Source organism: Balaenoptera musculus, chromosome 7 (assembly GCF_009873245.2).
Source record: "Balaenoptera musculus isolate JJ_BM4_2016_0621 chromosome 7, mBalMus1.pri.v3, whole genome shotgun sequence".
Taxonomy (NCBI): domain Eukaryota; kingdom Metazoa; phylum Chordata; class Mammalia; order Artiodactyla; family Balaenopteridae; genus Balaenoptera; species Balaenoptera musculus.
Window position 1 is genome coordinate 85,670,034 of NC_045791.1, and position 26,067 is coordinate 85,696,100.

At 38.5% G+C, this 26,067-nt stretch overlaps 1 protein-coding gene across 2 annotated transcripts in view; it reads left to right on the plus strand.

The window, feature by feature from the left end:
• The window catches only part of LOC118897706 (gamma-crystallin F), a 77,662-nt gene that overhangs the window by 33,747 nt on the left and 17,848 nt on the right, over positions 1 to 26,067 (plus strand). Inside the window, exons 4-5 of one of the 2 annotated variants that reach the window (XR_005020535.1) lie at positions 9,845 to 9,953; positions 21,144 to 21,828. The gene's annotated coding sequence lies outside the window, so the exon portion shown is untranslated. Of the gene's footprint in view, positions 1 to 9,844; positions 9,954 to 21,143; positions 21,829 to 26,067 lie in introns of those variants that run through there. The other variant, XR_005020536.1, reaches the window with a different exon arrangement.

Here is a 26,067-nt window from a genome sequence, read left to right on the forward strand (position 1 = left end):
AATGTTTACTTCTATTAAACTAATATCCATGGCAAGTTGTCTTCAATTACTGGGTTCTGGAGACACAGGTACAGTGTCATGTTTTGTCTCCTTTTACCTGGGTAGTTGCCCTTGGAATTACTTAGTATGGATTTAATTCAGTGTCTATGGTAAAATAAAAAGTGTTTTGGGAAATCTCGTTCCTCATGCCACTTTCAGTTTATTGTGACCCCTTGTCATATAACATTTTATGTAGAAATGTTAGAAACAATCAACTTAAATCAACTTAAATAAAAAAAGAAAAACCCAACCTTCAAAGAGACGCGGAAAGCAAGATGTTTTGAGGATACCGTGTATGATCTGGTGGGGAAGACACATTATAAGTAAAGGAATCACAGAAAGAAAGATGAGGATGTAAAAGCTATAAGCTACTAAAGTTTTGGAAATGACTGGCAAGACTACATATCTTCATTATATTCAATTGTACTTTTAATTCAATTTTGTAGCTCAAGAGATGATGGGGAACAATATATTTGCAATTCTCCAAGTCACTGTGAAAGCTTGAGTCTATATCGGAAATCCAAGTATTCCAACAACAAATGTTCACCTTTTCATTCCAGATAAACTTGGAATACAAATGTTTAACTCTTTCAAAATCAATGTTATAAGGCAGAGACAAGAATTTAATTTCTTTAAATTTGTCTAAAGATTCTCCAAAAAGTTTAGTTACAGTCCCTTGATAGTTTTCAGTCTAAGTTCATTCTTTCATCTCAAAGCTATTCATTTGGTATTAACAGATGTCACCATCATATTTATTAGAGGTCTTGGAGAAAACACATGCTTTCTGCTCTCAAACAGCTCAGTCAGTAGAAAGTTGATGCAAACAGTGGTTTCCATACAATGTGGTAAAGGGTAAAGTGAAATAGTTGGTGGGAGTATAGAAGACGGAACACGTATGTTTGCATTTGTGCAGGCTGGTCAGAGAGGACCACAGAAAGATAATAATGTCTGCACTCCTGCTTATAATCTAAGGGTTTTCTTCCTTCCTCCCTCCCTCCCTCTCTCCCTTCTTTCTATCTTCTTTCCTTGCTCTCTTCTTCTTTTTTTTTTTTTTAATAAGATTGGAGTTGAGAATGATCTTCCCAACAGATAATACAAGATGTGCAGATGTTTTAAACATAGAAAATGTAAAGTGTAAACATAGAAAATAGAATATTTTTGTTACATTTTCTATTCCAGTTCCACTTAATATTAATCACCCGATTACTCCTTTAATTGAAGATTTGGTGTTTCTAAGAAAAATAGAAATATTAACTAATCAGATGAGTGTAATGCAGTCTAAGGGATGACAAGAATCCCCAAAATCTGAGCTTACAACATAATTACAATATGAGCAGAAGTATATAAATGTACTTTATAGATATATACCTTGGAGGAATATTAAATTACAAATCCTTTATGAGTTAGGACTCAAAATGCCATACCGTAGTCATCCTGCTCTCATTATTATTTAAAAACAGGTTCTTTTCACTGTTAAAATGACTGTCATAGAGAACTCGATGTATGCTATGAAATCTTGAGGTAACCCGGCTAATCTTTGTCAGCAGATAATTATTATTTATAGAAATAGCACATAAATACTACACTTTCAAGTACAAAATACTTAAGGCACAATAATGTATACTAAGATTTTGCAGATTTTTCACATTGATATTAATATAAATTCAGACAGGTGACTTTTATTTTTTAACATCTTTATTGGAGTATAATTGCTTTACAATGGTGTGTTAGTTTCTGTTTTATAACAAAGTGAATCAGCTATACATATACATATATCCCCATATCTCTTCCCTCTTGCATCTCCCTCCCTCTCACCCTCCCTGTTCCACGGCTCTAGGTGGTCACAAAGCACCGAGCCGATCTCCCTGTGCTATGCGGCTGCTTCCCACTAGCTATCTGTTTTACATTTGGTAGTATATATATGTCCATGCCACTCTCTCACTTTGTCCCAGCTTACCCTTCCCCCTCCCTGTGTCCTCAAGTCCATTCTCTAGTAGGTCTGCGTCTTTATTCCCGTCTTGCCCCTAGGTTCTTTGTGACCAATTTTTTTTTTGATTCCATATATATGTGTTAGCATACGGTATTTGTTTTTCTCTTTCTGACTTACTTCAGTCTGTATGACAGACTAGGTCCATCCACCTCACTACAAATAGCTCAATTTCATTTCTTTTTATGGCTGAGTAATATTCCACTGTATATATGTGCCACATCTTCTTTATCCATTCATCTCAGACAGGTGACCTTTTTGAAGCTATAAGATAGTATAATTAATATGCATCTGGAAACAATAAAAATACATGAGGGTTTATTTCTTAAAAAACAGTCAATATGAGAATTTCTCATTTCAGCTCCAACATTCCTTCCCATCCTTATAATAAGAAAAAAAAATACAGAAACTGAAAATCATTGACTTTTCTTGGACCCCTCAGAGACATAAGGTCACAAGGCAAACCACCAACCTGAAATTTGGAGAAACAAATGCCATCCAGAGAGATACAGCCAATATCTTACCTGGAGCTGGGGCCAATAGAGCTATAAATAAGTAAGACCACATAAGTGACGATTTTGCCAATTTTCTGGTGGTTGAGTGTAGACTAGTGTGAGAAGCTCCTGAGGGCAGCAGTCTTCAAGGCACCCCACAGTTTTGTGGGCTTTATATCAAGGAACCATACCACGTTCTTATAATGAAGATCCCAGAAAAAGATTCCCTCATGTCCCTGAGAAGAGGAAGGGAGAGTAATATTTAAAAAATACATTCAGAGGCTCTCTAGAACAAAGTCCTGCTCTGCAGGGAAAAGGACTTTGCCAGAGCCTTATCAAGCTGGAGGAAAGAAATTCCTCTCACTCCAACCCCCTGCAACCCTCCCCTCTCACCTGAGTGAAAACAAGAATGGTCAACAGGGATCCAGAGCAGCTAGGAAAGATGTAGGGGACAGAGGGAAAAAGCTATAACAACGAGTAAGCCTGGTGAAGGTCACAGCCCTGCGATCCTGGCCCACTAGAAGACTGAGATTTGCACAGAAGATTATAGAACACTCCTCCCCATTGCTCACCTTAACACCCTACCAACAAGGCTCTAGTCTAAGAAGAGTGGATTATAGCTGAAAGGTCTGCAAATCACAGACTTGTTCTGAGGGAGAGTATCTGAGGAAGTCCAAAGTCAAGAAGGGTGACAAAAACAGACACTAAAGGAGTTTGAAGCCTTTACCACCTACAGCTGCAGCAAATATTAAGCACAACCCAAACCCAAGCCAGATTATCAGAAATCCTCACACTAAAGATCTATTTACCTGAGTATCTTTTACTAGAAACAAAGTCAGACTAAAAGCAGAAGGCACAATACATAAGGTTTTCTAAAGGTGTGTCACACGGGGTTCAGATTAATAATTCTGATAATGCACCACATACAGACTGGCACTGAACAATTAGGTAAATGAATGGAGGTGGGTGGGAGACAGGTTTCCTACTGTTAGACTGGGAGGTCATAGATGAGCAAAGGGAGGAGGCTTAGGGTTGGAAATACCAGTATGAACTCATGTTCAGCATAACATAGATACAGGTGAATATCTATCTAGAAATATTTAGAGCTATGTATTTATATGGGGGTTAGTATAGAAATATACGCTGACTTTCAATGTCAGCTGATGGGCTGAGAAACAAAATACACCAGTACAAAAAGTGTATCTAGAATCCAGATCTTGGTTTCTAATAACATTTTCCAATCAAATGAACCAACGTTCCTTGCAGAAAATGGTGATTCTAGGGCAGGATAAGGAATATGCAAGATAATCCTGGAACATCTTCTATCCTGAAAGAAAGGAGGTGCTTTAAAAAGAAAAAGAAAAAAGCACAATACTGATGGTATGCCAAAAGGACTCAGGAGCCACCTGAAAGAGTATCCAATGGCCAAAGCTAGAACAGTTAAGCAACAAAATATGTAAAATAGTATTGGATTATAATCCAAAATATAAAATAAATATCCATGTGTGCATACTGATATAAATACATGATTGAATAAATAAACAGAGAAAATTAGACAAATCTCCTATACAGAGGTATTTCAGATAATCCATGTAGATACCCCACCCTCAAGGAGATGAGCATGATTCCCTGCTGCCTAAGGGTGGGCTGCACATAGTGCCTTCCTTCCAAAAAGTCTAGTATGGAAAAGAAGAAATAAAGAAAGAGTAACATTATAGTAGAGAATCTTGGTGAACACTGACTCAGCCAGAGGATCAAGGTTAACATGAACAGTGGTAAGTCATGTTAATTGTATATACTCTTGAGATGATGATATCTCTGTGGTCTTCCTTCCAAAAGCCTGTATACCCAATTTAATTACATGAATTCCCAGTTGAGGGACAATCTAAAAAATACCTAGCCAGTGTTCCTCAGAACTGTTGAGGTCTTCAATCAAAAGGAAAGTCTGAGGAACTGTCACAGCCAAGAGGAAGCCTAGGAGATATGAAGACTAATTGTAAGATAGTATCCTGAATGGAATCTTGGAATAGAAAAAGCACAGATATAAATTAAGAAAATCAGAATAGGGTCTGGGCTTTAGTTAATAATAATATATTAATATTACTTCATGGGTGAAGGGGGTCAAAAATATTACTTAACTGTGACAAATGTACCATACTAATGTAAGCTGTTAATAATAAGAGAAACTTGGTATGCTGTATAGTGGATAGGACTGTCTGTACTATATCACAACCTTTCTGGCAATCTAAAACTATTCTAAAATTTAAAATTTATTTAAAAATAAGACTCAAAAATGATCAAGGTTAGAACGATCACTTGCCACATGAGTCATTCAGTAAAAGAAATTACTTTTCCCTTGAATTCTGCTGAGTATGTTATTTGTCATATTAAAATGCAGTACCCTGACAATTACTTTCTAGAATTATTCTAAGAGCAAGAATTATATAAAGGGTAATTCTGCAGGGGGAGGAAAAAGGAAAAAAATCTAAGCAATACAGGTGGGTGAACCAATTTAGAATCAACAAAGATTGACTTGTTCTGTATTCAGAATTCAAATTAGCCCTAAGATTCAGTTAAGAAGAGGAGCTATGAAAAATATTGTGATTTTTCTTATGGCTGAAAAATGAAGAAATCATGTTGATTGATATAAATTTAGCTAAGAATTAGATTTTAGAAACAGAGTACCAAAGAATTAAAATATGAATTTGGGAGACATACCCTAAGTAGAGTTAACAATTAAAAATGGATAATTTTACTGAGAGCTGTGGACAGCAACCTATACTCTCTTACATCTAAAGATGCTATTAAAGCTGGATGCAAAATAAACAAATCAGAATGATATTTGTTTACCTTATCTTTTGGTCAACACCAGGATCAAGAAAGTATTATCATGCTAGAAAATGAGTAAAGGGGAAAAAACAGAGAGTCCAAGAGGAAATACATAGGGAAAAGGTGGGAGTGGGGGGAAGTGAGGATATGAAAAGGAGACTGAAAATGTTAAAACCAAAAGACAATTTACATAATTCTTTAGCATCTTCAAAAAAGTACACAACTTCTCAGACATGAAAAAAAAATAAAGAGTACAATAATACTAAGGTGAGGGGAAAACATGGCATGGAAGGAAACTGGATGAAATTAAGACTCCATAGGATAGGGGCAAGGGAAGCAAAAGCAAATGAAACGGGACATGGATGAAATTAGTACAGATTTTAAGTAATTCAGTGTCATTGAGTCTACCTAGTTTGAAAAAGGAAAAAAATGTGCAGATGATGTAGTATAGAGATTTCAATAGTGGTATAGAACATATACTTAAAAATATGTCAGGTTAAGGTCAAAGGAATAAAAATAGAAAAACACTAGTTATGGAGAGCAAATAATGGAATAGCAACAACATAGATACAATTGGTCTTCGATAAATATCAGAGAAAAATGTTACAGAAGCAATTTTTTATAATTTATGGATAAATTAGTGGGAAGTTTCCTCTGTCCCCCATAATTATTATAATTATTGTAAAGTTTAAAATGTCTTGATTTCAAGATGTAGTTTAAATTCATTTTTAAGGCATAAGTATATTTATATAGAGGAAAGTATAGTAAATGACTATAACTGAATACCAAAATCTGACAAAGAAAGCACAACATGGGGCTTCCCTGGTGGCGCAGTGGTTGAGAATCTGCCTGCTAATGCAGGGGACACGGGTTTGAGCCCTGGTCTGGGAAGATCCCACATGCCGCGGAGCAACTGGGCCCGTGAGCCACAATTACTGAGCCTGCGCATCTGGAGCCTGTGCTCCGCAACAAGAGAGGCCACGATAGTGAGAGGCCCGCACACCGCGATGAAGAGTGGCCCCTGCTCGCCGCAACTAGAGAAAGCCCTCGCACAGAAACGAAGACCCAACACAGCCATAAATAAATTAATTAATTAAATTTAAAAAATTAAAAAAAAAAAAAAAAGAAAGCACAACATGGAATGTTATAAATCAAGCATATATACTAAGTATATATAATATGTTATAAACCAAGTGTATATACTTAGTATATTAGTCTATATATACAAGTATAGAGTATATATGCAACAATATATATAAACACACATACACACACACTTGGAATATATACTCTATATAGAGAGCATATATATATGTATACTATATGCATGTTTTGTTTACAACATATATATTTCTGTGCAAATGCATATATTCATTCCAACATAAAATATTATCAGTTTTAATACAAAAACAAAGTAACATATCATTTCAGAAATAGTTAACTAACATGTTTAAGACCAATTTTTCCAACCAAGAACAATTAGAAAATCTAGGAGAAAACTTCAAAAGAAATGTTTAAAGTCAAGGGAAACCTTGAGGGGCCAAAATCCTGCAGTGAAAGGAAACCCAGAGGATAAGTGCAGTATTCGGCACTGTTTTTCTTCTTGAGGAATTTGTTGTGAAATGAGCAACCGAGAGACAGAGAATGTAAATAGGACTTTAGCAGCCTTATGGGGTTAGTGGGAAAAATAGGAGGTCCAAAATTGCTAAGCAGGAGGTACCATGGTAAATGTCAGGCTTTAGGACTCCCAAGGGGTTGTGTGCTAAGAATAACTGAAAAACAGAAATAGACCAGCCCTCAAGACTGAAGTTAATGTTCAACTCTCTTCAATCATCGATTGGGTTAAGTTGATTTGATACCTTTATCCTACTTTGTTTTCAGAAACAAAGGGAACTCCTATTTGAAGGAAGATAATACCCCTAGCCTCTGTTTATCTACACAACTTTTCATAAACTTTATGTGGCATTCAATAAAAAGTTACCAGGCATACAAAAAAAAGTGATCATAATCCTGGTCCCCTTTCCATCGTGACCATGGAGCTGAGCCACCTACTTCTCCCATCTAGAACATTCTACAGGGAACAGAGCTGACTGACAGCATCCATCAGCCACTCCTTTAGAGCCACTAAGGTGGTCACATCAAGGCCACACTTTCCCTCAGGCTGTTGCCAGGGACTTCCCTGAATGAGTCTTTTAATTTATCTCTGAATGAATCTTTTAATACACACACACACACCCTCACAGTGGTGCTTGTAACATAGCTCAACATATTAAGACTTTCTGCTTTTGAAATTCCAACAACAGTGAACTATCTTGTTAAGACCAATTTTCCCTCCAAGAACAATTAAGAATTTAGGGGAAAAATGTCAAAAAAAACACCTGTTTGGAATTAAGCCAAGACTTGAGAAGGAAAGATCCTGGAGCACAGGGAAGCCCAGAGTGTGAGACACAATTTACCAAAATTGACACAACAATTCTTGTATCAAGAAAGAAATTGAATTGTAATTAGAACTCTTCCCACAAAAAAACTTTAGACTTAGATTACTTCACTGGTGAATTCTATAAAACTTTTGAAGTATAAATACCCAAGTTATAACTCCTTTAGAATATAGAAGAGGAGGGACATCTTTATTCACTTTATAAGAGCATCATAAACTTGTGACCAAATCAATAAAGAACATTTCTAGGAAAGCAAAATATAAACCAATGTCAGGAATACTGACACACAAAATGCTCAACAAGATATAAGCAAATCAAATAGGGTAATATATAAAAATAATAATGTAACATTAGGGATTTTCCTGGAATTAGTTTGACTTTGCATTCAAACATCAATTATTGAATTCCAGTGTCCACATGGGAAAGCAGGGAACAAGAAAGAATGTCACTCCCATCCTTATAAAAACAACAGCAAAAATCTGAACAACCTGAGAGGTTGTGATTTTTCTTGAACTCATCTGAGATCTGAGGTTGTAGGGCAACCAACCAGACCAAAATCAGAGGAGAGGCAGAAGCCTGAAGGCAGATTAAGGGGGCAATCCCACTTGAAGCTAGACAGGGCAAGAAGAATTCAGTTAGAATAGTTAAGCTGGTGGCCTGGTGTGTGACGGTGGAAGACAACAGATCCTATGGTGACTGAAATTATAATGGGAGTGTGCAAGTGGTCCCTGATTAGCTGGAACCCTGAAAAACGTCCTTCATTCAGGGTGCAGACTTAGGAGAGGGGAACAAGAGCTGCTGCAAAAGTGTCCTAAAATTTGGCCAAGAATCTTCTCCCCTATTTTCCTCCCTTGTGGCACAAAAATGACTCTTTGTCAATGGACAGTTTCTTTGCCTCTGGGGTCACTGAAAGTGTGGAATTCTATAATCTCTAAAACTAGGTAATCTAAAATGTGGTATTAGCTTCTATGGGAAGAGAAGGTGGAAAATTTCTGAATTTACATTATGCATGTAATGAATAAAAACAAAATATCTTTCTTCTAGTTTCTCTGAAATTTGTGGCTGTGTCCTGTGCTAAGAATTTAATGAACTGCATGGCATTAACCTGTTAACTCCATCATTCTTCCAGCTGAAATCTTGCTGGAAACTTCCTGAGGAAAATCTTACCTTTGCCAAGAGGCATTTTGTGCCAAGAAGGAAGGCTGGTTAATTCAGACTATAGTATAAATCTAGAGAAAATGTCTTGCTATGATATTTGCCAATTATTATTTTCCATGTTCTTTCATCCAATATTTATTTAGTGCCACTAATGTGTCAGTCACTCTCTTATATAATGGGGATTCATGGAACTCATATATTTATTGGGGGGCAGAGAATTTATCAAATAATGAAAAGAATAAGTTTATCATACCTGAAATGAGTGTTATAAAGGAGAGTCTGGTCATTCTCTGACAGTTTAATACAAAAGACTGACCTGGAATGGGATGTCACAGAGGGCTTCCCTGAGAAACAATGTCAGTTGAGATCAAAAGAATAAACAGAGGAGGATGGGGAACAGGGTTGATTGGAGAATGTTCTATATGGGGGTGCGTAGGGGTTATGCAGATGTGTGTGCAATAGCCTTGCAGCAGGAGGGCCATGAGATCAAGATGCTGAGAGAAGGCATGTGACTAGAACCCACAAAGCAGAGTTCAGAAGGCTGCAATAAGCCAAGAAGAGAGAGAGAGAGAGAGCACCTGACCTGCAGAAAGCTAGCGGCTCTCTGAAAGAACTTGGTCTTTGTCCTAAAGGAGCCGAGAAGCTAGCTACTGAAGTGCTTTAAGTTAGACAAAGCTGGGAACAGCTATCTCCTCCTAGTGGCCATGCTGGGAACAGCTCTGAGGGAGCCAAAGAGGATGACAGAGTGCTAGGAGACCTCTGCAATCACCTGGGCTTGACATCACCTAGCCTTGCAGCATGAGCCTTTGTGGTTGTGGCTGCTGTTGGCTGTTGGCTTGTTTGTTTCATTGAATTTCTCAGCTGACTCACAAACTGTGTTCACTTTTTTTCTATTTCAGGAGAAATAAATATGCCAAGAAGTAATGTACAAGGTGATGTCTAAGAAGAGTGTGAACTTGGCTGTGAGCAGCTACCCAGTGCTTCCTGTTGAGAAAATCCCCAACAACGGTAATTTTAATAAGCAAAACCATTGCTTTTCCTTAAGGGAACTTGTAAACCTTCATTTTATTATCATAGCAGAGATATTTGACTATAACTGAAATAGAGTCGAGATACATATAGTTAGTTCTTTTTTTTTTTAACTTTTGGGTTTATTTATTTATTTATTTATGGCTGTGTTGGGTCTTCGTTTGTGTGCGAGGGCTTTCTCTAGTTGCGGCAAGCGGGGGCCACTCTTCATCGCGGTGCGCGGGCCTCTCACCATCGCGGCCTCTCTTGTTGCGGAACACAGGCTCCAGACGCGCAGGCTCAGTAATTGTGGCTCACGGGCCTAGTTGCTCCGCGGCGTGTGGGATCTTCCCAGACCAGGGCTCGAACCCATGTCCCCTGCATTGGCAGGCAGATTCTCAACCACTGCGCCACCAGGGAAGCCCCCTAGTTAGTTCTTTAGAACTGCTTTTTCAACCACACCATAATACCCTAGCCTAGGCAATGGCACTATAATTAAATTGTTGACCTTTGTTCCTCCACTCAAGGGAAGAAGCCACAATTCTCAATCCATAATCTCTTCCGTGAGCATACAGCAAAATTATTGGCAACTTCAGACCCATTTTTAGAATGGATTATCAGATACATGAATCAAAGAAATAGCTGCCTATCTGTAAAGGGTTTATGATTTGTCTCTCTTTTTTAAAGAGATTTATTATGATTTGGATTGCTTAAAAAATATTAATGTCATGCTTATTGCATAGTGGCCAGAGGATTTGGAAAAAGAATCAATGACTTGGCAAAATACTTATTTAATATTAACACTTTAATAGACAAACCATGGCCTATGCTGCTGCGAGTTAATAATGGGCATGACCTTGGAGAGCTCCTTGCCCACATTCCCTTTGGGGTGAATGTTGGCCTCTCCTTTTCTTTCGAAACAGTACGGAAGATATGATGACAGTTGCTGCACTCGGGGATGGTGTGGTCATTTGGGGTTACCATCAGGGCAGAGGTCCTTAACATTGTTATTGATCCATATTTTCCTGAAATAAGCAAACTATACTTTAAAACATTTACTGCATCATATTTGTCTTACCACCAAGAAAGCTTCTTTTTTCACTGATCAGGAAGACAATGCAAAAGTAAAAATAAATGACCTCCTAAATGAGTGGTTGACTGGTGTGCCAGCAGAGAATAGCTACAGGCTGAAAAGGCAAGAGAGAACTCACTTCCTGAAAGTCACAGAACCATAGGCAAGGGCTGCTGTTATCAACCTGTGAGGTCAGTGAGGAGAGAGAGGGCAGGCTGGACAGAAAGCTGAAAAAAAGGCCTTGAGACAACGTGATATCCAGGTCAGAACTCTTGAAATCACAGTTTGGGGAAGAACCCTGGAAATAAACAGTGACCAATGCTTTTCTCTCTGAATGACTTTATTTTCTCCTTGTTATACTTTATTTGGAAGCAAAGTAGAATCAATAAAATATCTTTTCAGGTAAACCATACATTTCAGAAAACTTGTCGTATTCATCCTGGTTTAGGCATGGTAGAAAGACTGGGATTTCATAATCACAGTTATTCCAGAAGACTGTGTAGGCCTTCGATAACCTGAAACCAACTCTGCCCCTGTGTATCAGGCACATGTGCTCCGGCAATGACTTTGTCATGCCCTTTGCCTCATCTTCTTCCTTACCCATCAGTGATGAAGTGGGAATTAATTTGATAAGAAAAGAAAAACCATTCTTTGGTAAATATTTTATATCAATATATTTTTAAGAATTTCTAAGAGGGCTTCTGAACAGGAAATATGGTCAAGAAAAAGTAGATTTAATTTTTCTCTTTGCTCCCAATATCCTGATGTGGTCATACCTGCATATAAGGTATCCTGATTTAAGGGTGTATAGAGGAACTATGGAGTGTTACAGCCCTTCAAAATTGTTTGGAAACTTGGTTTTTTATTAATTAGATTTTTATTAGAGAAAACTGTGATGTGGCTCTTTTTTTTTTTTTACTATGACTGTGTCTTTAATCATCATTCTTAAAGAGTGTGAGAGAACAAAAGAGTGATGGAGCCCCTAAGAAGTGTGAGCTTGAGTGTGTGTGTGTGTGTGTGTGTGTTGTGTGTATGTGTATGTGTGAGAGAGAGAGATTTTGGTGGGTAATGTGATGGAAAGCTCCTTCACATTTTCACATGATGGGCTCTTTCCTCCTTTCTCTTTTTATCTTACTCCTTTCTGTTTATTGAACATGAGTTGAACAAACAATAAAAAATGTTTTTTGAATTAACATTTTGATGCTAAGCTTTTGTTAAATTATTTTTCAAATGTCATTGTACACGTGAAGACATAACAGGAATGATTGGGTCTGTCTACGTGTGGAGATAAATAAGTTCTATCTGGTGTAGAATCATGAATCAGTGAATCATCAGTGACCACTAAAGGCAGCAAATGGCCTCATATGAAAACAAGCCAGATGCACAAATCAAGATACTCTAAGAACAATTCTTTCTTCCATTGTGGGGTGATAGCAAATTTGGTTAACAAATATTTACTGTAACACATTTTGTTTACACTGATAGTTAGTGCCAAATAAAAATATCCAGTGAGGAGATCATTTGAATGGGTTTAATAAAGTGAAAGTATGAAAAGGGGTTTGAAATGATATTTAATTTGCACAAAAAGTATCATTTGCTTATTCATATTGAAGCATTCCCTCTAAGAACTAAGCAATTTGTTAGCTGGTTTAAAAGACCACTGTCTCAGAGCAGACCTTCAGATGGTCTGTGAAAGCACCCTAGAGATAAGATAAGTTAGAAAATGTCCTCAGCATTTGGTTATTGAGGGGCATATGTGTTTCTCTGTGATGAGGATTGTGAACTCTAGAAATCTCAAGCCTCAGCCCAGGTAAAGGGCCCATCATGTGACCTGAGGTGTTGAATAGAACACAGGAACCGCTATGTATGGAAAAATGATTGAGTCTGTTAGCCATCTTTATTTTTAAAGACTCACTTGCTGAATCTGAATTTTTAGAAAAAAAAAATCCATCCTCAAGTCTCTGTTTTTATTTTTCTTTAGGAAGAGAACCATAAAATTGGAGAAAAAAATAGCAAACAAAAAAAACCCCTTTTTTTTTTTTTCTAAAGTAGATTAGTGGTTGCCTGGGTCTGGGGGTGGGAATGGGCATGAGGGTTTTTTTTCTGGCTGCTAAGCATGTGGGATCCTGGGATCCTAGCTTCCCAACCAGGGATAGAACTCGCACCCTCTGCGTTAGAAGCACGGAGATATTTTCTAAAGACGCCAGGTTTCTATTGACATCTACCTGAGAGTTGAAACTGGATTTTCTTACTTTCCTCTAGCAAGAAACCTTCCTTAGGATTTTACCTCTCCAGTAGCTCACATTTTGTCTACACTTTAGAAAATGTGGGTGATCAGCAAAATTTAAAACTTTCCCACTTGTTCCTTACTCGGTCTTTAGAGTTTGTGGAGGAGCTGAGATTTGAACATAGAGACTCTTGTTTTTTCTTGGAGGTAGACAGTTAAAAAGAAGGAAATAATTAAGATTTTTATTTTTATTTTATTTTACTTTTTTAACATCTTTACTGGAGTATAATTGCTTTACAATGTTGTGTTAGTTTCTGCTGTATAACAAAGTGAATCAGCTATAAGTATACATATATCCCCATATCCCCCCGCTCTTGCGTCTCCCTCCCACCCTCCCTATCCCACCCCTCTAGGTGGTCACAAAGCACCGAGCTGATCTCCCTGTGCTATGCGGCTGCTTCCCACTAGCTATCAATTTTACATTTGGTAGTGTATATATGTCAATGCCACTCTCTCACTTTGTCCCAGCTTACCCTTTCCCCTCCCCGTGTCCTAAAGTCCATTTTCTACATCTGCGTCTTTATTCCTGTCCTGCCCCAAGGTTCTTCAGGACCATTTTTTTTTTTTTTAGATTCCATATATATATGTTAGCAAACAGTATTTGTGTTTCTCTTTCTCACGTATTTCACTCTGTATGACATACTCTAGGTCCATCCACCTCACTACAAATAACTCAATTTTGTTTCTTTTATGGCTGAGTAATACTCCATTGTGTATACATGCCACATCTTCTTTATCCATTCATCTGTTGATGGACACTTAGGTTGCTTCCATGTCCTGGCTATTGTAAATAGTTCTGCAATAAAAATTGTGGTACATGACTCTTTTAGAATTATGGTTTTCTCAGGGAATATGCCCAGTAGTGGGATAGCTGGGTCATATGGTAGTTCTATTTGTAGTTTTTTAAGGAACCTCCATACTGTTCTCCATAGTGGCTGTATCAATTTACATTCCCACCAACAGTGCAAGAGGGTTCGCTTTTCTCCACACCCTCTCCAGCATTTATTGTTTGTAGAGTTTTTGATAATGGCCATTCTGTGTGAGATGATACCTCATTGTAGTCTTAATTTGCATTTCTCTAATGATTAATGATGTCAAGCATCCTTTCATGGGTTTGTTAGCACTCTGTATATCTTCTTTGGAGAAATGTCTATTTAGGTCTTCGGCCCATTTTTTGATTGGGTTGCTTGTTTTTTTGATATTGAGCTGAATGAGCTGCTTGTAAATTTTGGATATTAATCCTTTGTCAGTTGCTTCACGTGTAAATATTTTCTCCCATTCTGAGGGTTGTCATTTCATCTTGTTTATGGTTTCCTTTGCTGTGCAAAAGCTTTTAAGTTTCATTAGGTCCCATTGGGTTTTTTTTGTTTTTATTTCCATTTCTCTAGGAGGCGGGTCAAAAAGGATCTTGCTGTGATTTATGTCATAGAGTGTTCTGCCTGTTTTCCTGTAAGAGTTTTACAGTGTCTGGCCTTACATTTAGGTTTTTAATCCATTTTGAGTTTATTTTTGTGTATGGTGTTAGGGAGTACTCTAATTTCATTCTTTTACATGTAGCTGTCCAGTTTTCCCAGCTCCAGTTATTGAAGAGGCTGTCTTTTCTCCATTGTATATTCCTACCTTCGTTATCAAAGATAAGGTGACCAAATGAGTGTGGGTTTATCTCTGGGCTTTCTATCCTGTTTCATTGATCTATATTTCTGTTTTTGTGCCAGTACCATACTGTCTTGATTACTGTAACTTTGTAGTATAGTGTGAAGTCAGGGAGCCTGATTCCTCCAACTCCATTTTTATTTCTCAACATTGCTTTGGCTATACGGGGTCTTTTGTGTTTCCATATAAATTGTGAACTTTTTTGTTCTAGTTCTGTGAAAAATGCCATTGGTAGTTTGATAGGGATTGCATTGAATCTGTAGATTGCTTTGGTAAGTATAGTCATTTTCACAATGTTGATTCTTCCAGTCCAAGAACATGGTATATTTCTCCATCTTTTTGTATCATCTTTGATTTCTTTCATCAGTGGCTTATAGTTTTCTGCATACAGGTCTTTGGTCTCCTTAGGTAGGTTTATTCCGAGGTATTTATTCTTTTTGTTGCAGTGGTAAATGGGAGTGTTTCCTTAATTTCTCTTTCAGATTTTTCATCATTAGTGTATAGGAATGCAAGAGATTTCTGTGCATTAATTTTGTATCCTGCTACTTTACCAAATTTATTGATTAGCTCTAGTAGTTTTCTGGTAGCAACTTTAGGATCCTCTATGCATAGTATCATGTCATCTGCAAACAGTGACAGTTTCAGTTTTCCTTTCTGATTTGTATTCCTTTTATTTATTTTATTCTCTGATTGCTGTGGCTAAAAGTTCCAAAACTATGTTGACTAATAGCGGTGAGAGTGGGCAACCTTTTCTTCCTGATCTTAGTGGAAATGGTTTCAGGTTTTCACCATTGAGAATGATGTTGGCTGTGGGTTTGTCATATACGGCCTTTATTATGTTGAGGTAAGTTCCCTGTATGCCTACATTCTGGAGGGTTTTTATCATAAATGGGTGTTAAATTTTGTCGAAAGCTTTTTCTGCAACTATTAAGATGATTACATGGTTTTTATCCTTCAATTTGTTAATATGGTGTATCACATTGATTGATTTGCATATATTGAAGAATCCTTGCATTCCTGGGATAAACCCCACTTGATTACGGTGTCTGATCCTTCATGTGTGCTGTTGAATTCTGTTTGCTAGTATTTTGTTGAGCATTTTTGCATCTATGTTCTTCAGTGATATTGGCCTGTAGTTTTCTTTTTTGTGACATCTTTGTCTGGTTTTGGTATCAGGGTGATGGTGGTCTCATAGAATGAGTTTGGGAGTGTTTCTCCCTCTGCTATATTTTGGAAGAGTTTGAGAAGGATAGGTGTTAGCTCTTCTCTAAATGTTTATAGAATTCACCTGTGAAGCCATCTGGTCCTGGGCTTTTGCTTGTTGGAAGATTTTTAATCACAGTTTCAATTTCAGTGCTTGTGATTGGTCTGTTTATATTTTCTATTTCTTCCTGGTTCAGTCTCGGAAGGTTGTGCTTTTCTAAGAATTTGTCCATTTCTTCCAGGTTGTCCATTTTATAGGCATAGAGTGGCTTGTAGTAATCTCTTATGATCCTTCATATTTCTGCAGTGTCAGTTGTTACTTTTCCTTTTTCATTTCTAATTCTATTGATCTGAGTCTTCTCCCTTTTTTTCTTGATGAGTCTAGCTAATGGTTTATCAATTTTGTTTATCTTCTCAAAGAACCTGCTTTTAGTTTTATTGATCTTTGCTATTGTTTCCTTCATTTCTTTTCCATTTATTTCTGATCTGATCTTTATGATTTCTTTTCTTCTGCTAACTTTGGGGGTTTTTTTGTTCTTCTTTCACTAATTGCTTTAGGTGTAAGGTTAGGTTGTTTATTTGAAATATTTCTTGTATCTTGAGGTAGGATTGTGTTGCTATAAACTTCCCTCTTAGAACTGCTTTTGCTGCATCCCATAGGTTTTGGGTCATCGTGTTTTCATTGTCATTTGCTTCTAGGTATTTTTTGATTTCCTCTTTGATTACTTCAGTGATCTCTTGGGTATTTAGTAGTGTATTGTTTAGCCTCAATGTGTTTGTATTTTTGACATTTTTTTCCTGTAATTGTTATCTAGTCTCATAGCATTGTGGTCAGAAAAGATACTTGATATGATTTCAATTTTCTTAAATTTACCAAGGCTTGATTTGTGACCCAAATGTGATCTATCCTGGAAAATGTTCCATGAGCACTTGAGAAGAAAGTGTATTCTGTGGTTTTTGGATGGACTGTCCTATAAATGTCAATTAAGTCCATCTTGTTTAATGTGTAATTTAAAGCTTGTTTTTTGTTATTTATTTTCATTTTTGATGATCTGTCCATTGGTGAAAGTGGTATGTTAAACACCCCTACAATTATTGTTACTGTCAATCTCCCCTTTTATGGCTGTTAGCATTTGCCTTATGTATCGAGGTGCTCCTATGTTACGTGCATAAATATTAACAATTGTTATATCTTCTTCTTGGATTGATCCCTTGATCATTATGTAGTGTCCTTCTTTGTCACTTGTAATAGACTTTATTTTAAAGTCTATTTTGTCTGATATGAGAATTGCTACTCCAGCTTTCTTTTGATTTCCATTTGCATGGAATATCTTTTTCCATACCCTCAATTTCAGTCTGTTTGTGTTCCTAGGTCTGAAGTGGGTCTCTTGTAGACAGCATATGTATGGGTCTTGTTTTTGTATCCATTCAGCCTGTCTATGTCTTTTGGTTGGAGCATTTAATCCATTTTCTATTTAAGGTAGTTATCAATATGTATGTTCCTATTACCATTTTCTTAATTGTTTTGGGTTTGTTTTTGTAGGTCTTTTCCTTCTCTTGTGTTTCCTGCCTAGAGAAGTTCCTTTAGCATTTGTTGTAAAGCTGGTTTGGTGGTGCTGAATTCCCTTAGCTTTTGCTTGTCTGTACAGTTTTTAATTTTTCCATCGAATCTGAATGAGATCCTTGCTGAGTAGAGTAACCTTGGTTGTAGTATTTTCCCTTTTGTCACTTTAAATATGTCTTCCTACTCCCTTCTGGCTTCCAGAGTTTCTGCTGAAAGATCAGCTGTTAACTTTATGGGGATTCCCTTGTATGTTATTTGTTGCTTTTCCCTTGGTGCTTTTAATATTTTTTTTCTTTGCATTTAACTTTTGATAGTTTGATTAATATGTGTCTTGGCATGTTTCTCCTTGGATTTTTCCTGTGTGGGACTCTGTGCGCTTCCTGGATTTGATTGACTACTTCCTTTCCCATATTAGGTAAGTTTTCAACTATAATCTCTTCAAGTATTTCCTCAGTCCTTTTTTTTGCTCTTCTTCTTCTGGGACCCCTATAATTCGAATGTTGGTGTGTTTAATGTTGCCCCAGAGGTCTCTGAGACTGTCCTCAATTCTTTTCATTCTTTTTTCTTTATTCTGCTCTGCAGTAGTTATTTCCACTATTTTATCTTCTAGGTCACTCATCCGTTCTTCTGCCTCAGTTATTCTGCTATTGATTCCTCTAGAGAATTTTTAATTTCATTTATTGTGTTGTTCATCATTGTTTGTTTGCTCTTTAGTTCTTCTAGGTCCTTGTTAAACGTTTCTTGTATTTTCTCCATTCTGGTTCCAAGATTTTGGATCATCTTTACTATCATTACTCTGAATTCTTTTTCAGGTAGATTGCCTATTTCCTCTTCATTTGTTTGTTCTGGTGGGTTTTTACTTTCCTCCTTCATCTGCTGCATATTTCTCTGTCTTCTCATTTTGCTAACTTACTGTGTTTGGGGTCTGCTTTTTGCAAGCTGCAGGTTTGTAGTTCCCGTTGTTTTTGGTGTCTGCCCCCAGTGGGTAAGGTTGGTTCAGTGGGTTGTGTAGGCTTCCTAGTGGAGGGGACTGGTGCCTGTGTTCTGGTGGATGAGGCTGGATCTGGTCTTTCTGGTGGGCAGGACCGCATCCAGTGGTTTTTTTAGGTTTGTCTGTGAACTTATCATGATTTTAGGCAGCATCTCTGCTAATGGTTGCGGTTGTGTTCCTGTCTTGCTAGTTGTTTGGCATGGGGTGTCCAGCACTGGAGCTGGCTGGTCATTGAGTGGAACTGGGTCTTAGTGTTGAGATGGAGATCTCTGCGAGAGCTCTCGCTGATTGATATTACTTGGGGCAGGAGGCCTCTGGTGGTCCAATGTCTTGAATTTGGCTCTCCCACCTCAGAGGCTCAGGCCTGACACTCAGCCACCCAGCATCAGGACCCTGTTAGCCACACAGCTCAGAAGAAAAGAGAGAAAAAAAAGAAAGAAAGAAAAAATAATAAATAATATAAAATAAAATAAAGTTATTCAAATAAAAATAATTAGTAAAATTAAAAAATTAAAAACTTTAAAAAAAGAAGAGAGCAACAAAATCAATAAACAAATCCACCAATGATAACAAGTGCTAAAAACTATAGTAAGATAAACATAAAAATCAGAAACGAGTCAGTTGCAGACAGCAAACCCAAAGTCTACAGTTGCTCCCAAAGTCCATGGCCTCAAATTTGGGATGACTCGTTGTCTCTTCAGGTATTCCACAGACGCAGGGTATATCAAGTTGATTGTGGAAATTTAATCTGCTGCTCCTGAGGCTGCTGGGAGAAATTTCCCTTTCTCTTCTTTGTTCGCACCGCTCCTGTGGTTCAGCTTTGGATTTGGCCCCACCTCTGCATGTAGGCCACCCCCTGGTGTCTGTTCTTCCCTCAGACAGGACGGGGTTAAAGAAGCAGCTGACTAGGGGGCTCTGGGTCACTCAGGCCAGTGGGAGGATGGGGTACGGAATGCGGGGCCAGCCTGCGGTGGCAGAGGCCGGCATGATGTTGCACCAGCCTGAGGTGCACCGTGTGTTCTCCCGGGGAAGTTGTCCCTGGATCACGGGACCCCGGCAGTGGCGGGCTGTACAGGCTCCCTGGGAGGCGAGGTATGGATAGTGACCTGTGCTTGCACACAGGCTTCTTGGTGGCGGCAGCAGCTGCCTTAGCATCTCATGCCTGTCTCTGGTGCCCGCGCTGATAGCCGCAGCTCGCACCTGTCTCTGGAGCTCCTTTGAGTGGTGCTCTTAATCCCCTCTCCTCATGCACCCTGAAACAATGGTCTCTTGCCCTTAGGGAGGTCCAGACTTTTTTCCAGACTCCCTCCCGGCTAGCTGTGGCACAGTAGCCCCTTCAGGCTGTGTTCACGCAGCCAACCCCAGTCCTCTCCCTGGGATCTGACCTCCAAAGCCCGACCCTCAGCTCCCAGCCCCCGCCTGCCCCGGCGGGTGAGCAGACAAGCCTCTCAGGCTGGTGAGTGCTGGTCAGCACCGATCCTCTGTGCAGGAATCTCTCCCCTTTGCCCTCCACACCCCTGTTGCTGCGCTCTCCTCTGTGGCTCCGAAGCTTCCCCCCTGCCCACCGCCCCCCGTCTCCTCCAGTGAAGGGGCTTCCTAGTGTGTGGAAACCTTTCCTCCTTCACAGCTCCCTCCCCAAGGTGCAGGTCCTGTCCCTATTCTTTTGTCTCTGTTTTTTCTTTTTTCTTTTGCCCTACCCAGGTACGTGGGGAGTTTCTTGCCTTTTGGGAAGTCTGAGGTCTTCTGCCAGCGTTCAGTAGGTGTTCTGTAGGAGTTTTTCCACATGTCGATGTATTTTTGTTGTATTTGTGGGGAGGAAGGTGATCTCCAGTTCTTACTCCTCTGCCATCTTGAAGGTCGCTTCCATAGTTAAGATTTTTATAGACTGCCTAAACACTGAGCCCAGTGTTTTTTGTAATGAAGTTCAATAAATCCCTATTGAATGGGTGAATGGATGGGGGCATGAATGAAAGATGAAAGTGAGAAAAATTAAAATTTAAAGGAGACTACAATGAAGTACTAGGAAAGGGGGCTGATCTGAAAGGTCAGGGGGATTCATTAATTCTGATCACTCTTGTGGAAGTAGCCTGCAGTAATTTGGAAACAGAGAACTGAAACGCAGTTGAAAAAATAGGACTAGAGTGTTTTTCACAGTCATGGTTTTTCTGGTTATAAAATTTACATACATTTATTGTAAAATATTCCAAAAATACATGAAAATGTAATAAAGCATAAAATTCCCTACTGCCTTACCTAGAGATAAACATTATTAACATTTTCTATATCTATAATTAAAAACAAATCTTTGTAAGTCAGAGAACAATTAGTTTTTTAAACCAAACTTGATTGTGACTCCTTTTATATTCTAAAGGATATCTCATGATTTGTATTAATGGATAATATAAGTCTGTTGCTTACAGGCACTGGTGCGACAATATGAAAATTTCAAAGCATCTTCCAGTTTATTTATTTTTGCTGTTGCTGTTCTCATGTGGCAGGGCATAGCAGAATCTTTTAGTATGCAATGTTGGGTTTGTAGCTGAGAAGAGATTTCAGAGCTAAACAGCCCAATAAAATAAAGTGGGAAAGATGGTATTTGGATGAAGCCAAAGGAAGGAGGCTCTCAAAAGAGATAAGTGAAAGTCTTTAGAAAGCAATGAAACATGATTATAGGATGGGCCAAAAGATATATAATGATATATTTTATCTAACATTCTCTTTACAATTGTTTCTATTGGGCATTGCCAAACACACCCATCTCCCCTAATTTTCGGCAGAGTATATATTCTGGAGTCTATGTCCATGGAAATCTAGTAAAGAGATGATTTTTCCTATCTCTGGTAACATGGCATACAAGAGGGACCCTGTTCATTGGATGATGATCTAATCCATTTACTGAACTAAAATAATGAATGCTGTGGCTTATACATGGGAAGAACCTTTAACAACAGGAACCATTGCCTCCCCCAGAAGCTCTTTCTCCCTATGCCCTACTGCTGGTTATAATAGGTGATTACACTGTAAATTATCTAATGACTTATTCCCTTAACAGTAAAATTTATGGGACTTCCCTAGTGGTGCAGTGGTTAAGAATCCGCCTGCCAATTCAGGGGACACGGGTTTGTGCCCTGGTCTGGAAGATCCCACATGCCGCGGAGCAACTAAGCCCGTGTGCCACAACTACTGAGCCTGCGCTCTAGAACCCGCAAGCCACAGCTACTGAGCCCGCATGCCACAACTACTGAAGCCTGCGTGCCTAGAGCCTGTGCTCTGCAATATGAGAAGCCACTGCAATGAGAAGCCTGCACACCGCAATGAAGAGTAGCCCCCACTCACCGCAACGAGAGAAAGCCTGTGCACAGCAGCAAAGACCCAGCACAGTCATAAATAAATAAATAAATAAATTTATTTTTAAAAATAAATAAATAAAATAGATTTAAAATCTCAAGAGGTAGACCTCTGTCAGTGTTTCTCAACACTGCCTGTACATTCCAATCACTTAGGTAGATTTTAAAATATACGATGCTCAGTCCTTACCCAAAGTTCCTCATTTAGTTGCTTTGTAACTGATTTAGTCACACCTTGTGGAGATGTAGATTTTGGTAAGACCAAGTCAGAACATGAAGAGAAAGCAAAACTATAGAGAGAAATACCCAGAACAAAGGAGAGAGCATTTGAAAATACCCACAGTGAGAAAACAGAAAAGGAAACAGAAAAACTAAAATTAGAGAAGAAAGAAACAAATCTGGGAGAGGATAGCTTATGATATAACTTCCAGATGAAGAATCGAAAGTAATGAGAAGGGCATAGTGTCAGATGCTATTGGGAGTTAACTCAAGGATAAATCCCCTGGATTTGGTTAGCAGAAGGTCACAGGTGGTTTCAGACAGAAGAAGCTATTTAGGTGTGGATGGGGAGATTCAGGGATGGCATAGGCAGGGTCCATTAAGAAAGAGATGGCGTAGGGGGAGGGTGGACATATCAGGTAAAGAGAACATCTTCAGCAAGTTATACACTTGAAGGAAAGAGGGTAGTACAGGCCAGCCCACATATAGGTGGTGGATTCAAATGAATATTTTTTTAGAAGTGAAGAGAACAGAGTATTTGAGAGCAGGTGGGAAGCAGCCCTTGGAAAGAGAGCTTGAGAAATAATGTAGAGCAAAGGGCTATTTTGAGACATGACAGTGCTGAGAAAGCATGAACTTTAGGGTCCCAGAGGAAAGAGTGCAAGATTCAGAATCAGATTGCTCAGCTTGACTACATTTTGCGAATGCCACATAGGATGTGATTTTCTGTGATCAAAATGTGTGATTATGATTAAATTCCTTCACCTCCCTTTGTGTCAATTTTGCTTCTATAAAATGAGCATAAGAATAATATCTTAAAGGGTTATTGTGAAGAATACAAGAGTAAATACAAATAAATACTTTAAAGCTGTGTGCAGCTGTATCAGTTTGTTGTTATTATTACTTATATCTTTGACCCATGCTAGCTTTTACCTCCATAGAAAATCACACCTAAAAAATATCCACACTATTTCTAAGAAGATTTTTCTGAAAAGAAAACTGGTGTAGCTGGAGCTCCCATAAATTGAATCTGGTTAGTGAGTAAATGAGAGTCGAAGCCAGGCCAGTGGAAAATCCAAGTGCCTGTGAAAAAGGAAGAATGTCCTTCCCTTCACTGTAAAGTTGAATAGATTTTGGAATTGATGACTGCATGGAATCATTTCCTTCCTTTCATAACTATTTCGCTTCTTTTAATTCAGATTCAGTAATTATCCTATGGCTTTAATGATCTTTAAAATACAGAGCATCTCACACGAAAGGCAGTGCAAAGGGACCTGACGCCATTAATGTTTTCAGTATCAGACAGAAAGCTGGAATTACAGAGGTGATTTCCCCCATGCTTTGATAGCAGGCTGTTAACATTATGCACCTCCCTTAATCTCACAGACGAGCCTTTCATTTTCCCTTTTTCCAAGTAATAACTTAGGGCATTAGATGTGAGTGCTATTATTTTCCCACTGTGGTTGTTCTGATATTGCACAGTCTGCTCATTACTTCTCACTTCCATCTTTTTGCTGGACCCCAGTGATGTTATTTCCCCGGTGGTTCCTCTAGTGGCCATCTCGGGGTAGCCACCCAGCGGGCCCTAATTGTAATACATTTCCTACTCTTAGAGACTCATGCTTATTCCTGTTATTCAGTAAATAATAGACCTTTGTATTCATACAATATTTTTAATGCTTCCGAGCTCTGTGCATTGTACTCTGCTTGCGTATTATTTGACTTTAAAGATTTTTATTATAATTTCAAATCCAAAAGGTCTATGGAGATGGATCTGTTTAAAGCTCCTATTTATTAAATATTGTTGCTTTTCTAAATTATGGCTAAAGATAACTGCTACTTTAGAACAGACTAAAAGTATTTCCTTCTGCTGCCATTAAAAGCCTTCTAATCCTATCCTGGAGGCAGATGGATTGCCTACAGAGCCCCGCTAGGTAAACAGATTTGTGTAGTAAAATTGAAATCTAATGATGTATATATTGCAGAGGTATGTTCGATGTGGGCAGGATGGCTATTGGACTGTAAGCCAATGGGACAGAAGTTGCTATCTGGTCAACAGAGGTAAAAATGTAGAAAGAAGAAGAATAACTAAGAGGTTGAACAACAGCAATGGGGTTGAATAGCTTTTTTCTGGCAGCCCTGGAGAGGATTCTTAAACTCTCCAGCCCAGAGAGTTATATGTGTAAAGATTTTACTGGAGGAAAGTCCTATGGGAGAGAAGATAGAGAAGGTGCTGAGAAAGGACTGGGAGAGCTGTCAGACTGTGAGCAAGTGTGAACCTGAGTGAAGGAAATGAAGAGGGCAGGATGGGAGGAAGTACCCCACACTAGCATGCAGCCCTCTCCACAGTGGTGAAATCTAAGGAAGGTTCAACAAGGCCATCGGGGAGTCCATGAGCCAAATTCAGTCATCAGACGAGTCCCATGTCTCTATCAATGGGCCTGCCTGAGTACCCCTGCTGCTGTCAGTCATCAGAAGGTAGTGATGAACTTCAGTGTAGCAGCTGGGCCCATGGTCAATGACTGTTTCAGTAGTTGGTGGTCTGCAAGGCATATTCTCATGACAGCCATAGGATTCCTATGAAGTTTACACATTTGATATTTAAGGTATGTATTTTTTTGAGAATTATGCCTCATATACTTTATGGCAACAACATATTTCCTGCATTTCTGATGTTTTTCAGGAGGGAAGGAAAAGAGGAATAAGTCCCTGGCAATACTGCACTGAAGAAACTATAATAATAAAAAATTGTGTAGGGCATGTGACTAAATACTAAACAATATATATGCAGAGTGGCTACTCTTGTTTTTCTTTTCTTAAATAGTGATATCCAGAAGGACAGGGTTCATGCCTGAGTCTGCATGATTTGTCACAGACCAACCAAAGAGAGAATGAAAAAATGTTGATCAGTGTTCCTGGTTCTGTCACACACTAGCGGTGAGATAATGGAAAAGTTACACCATCTGGGCTTTGGGTTTCTCCTTAATGAAATGCTGGGGCTGGATTAGATTATCTTTGAGATATCTTTCAGCTCAAAAATGTTGAATTTTGAATGCTCTCCATTTGAATATCAAACAATAGCTCAAAAAAGTAACATACGGATTAATTTTACTTATAATTTGGAGAGGCACCAAACATTTTGTTAAAATATGTGGAGGAAATTAAACATGTTACTTTGATGATCCATGAAACCCACATGATTGTGTAGGGTCTGGAGAGGAAAGCAGACATAGAGATTACCGCAAATAGCTCAAATATATTCCACTGAGTTAAGGCTGTCCCAGCCCTGAGCCACACAGCAAGGAGCCACAAATTCCCACCTGCTGAGCATCTTGCTGAATGTGTGCAGGCCACACTGTGGCCTTCGATCTCTGATTTGCTAGTTTTATTCCTAAAAATTATCTTTCTCAGCACAAGAAGCATGACCATTGACCACATCACTAATAGAAACAGTGTTTTGTTGTTTTTAATGGAAGAAATTTTAAAAATACCCCTCACATTTGAGGATTTTTGCCTGATACATTTTGAGTCTAATATGGGTAGTTGGTTCTGAGGCTATTCTGGCTTCTTCCATGGATTAACTGGCTGGGGATAGAAGAATTTTGGGTGCCAAGAAGTTTTTTTGGGTAAAGAAATTTTTATAAAATCATCCTGAATCCACATTTGAAGGTCTATAGCTATTTTAATTCAACAAATTTGATCAAAATGCTGTAGGCCTTAATTAAATCAATACACATTTACAATTCTGGTTTTACATGTTAGAAATAAGCATAATGTA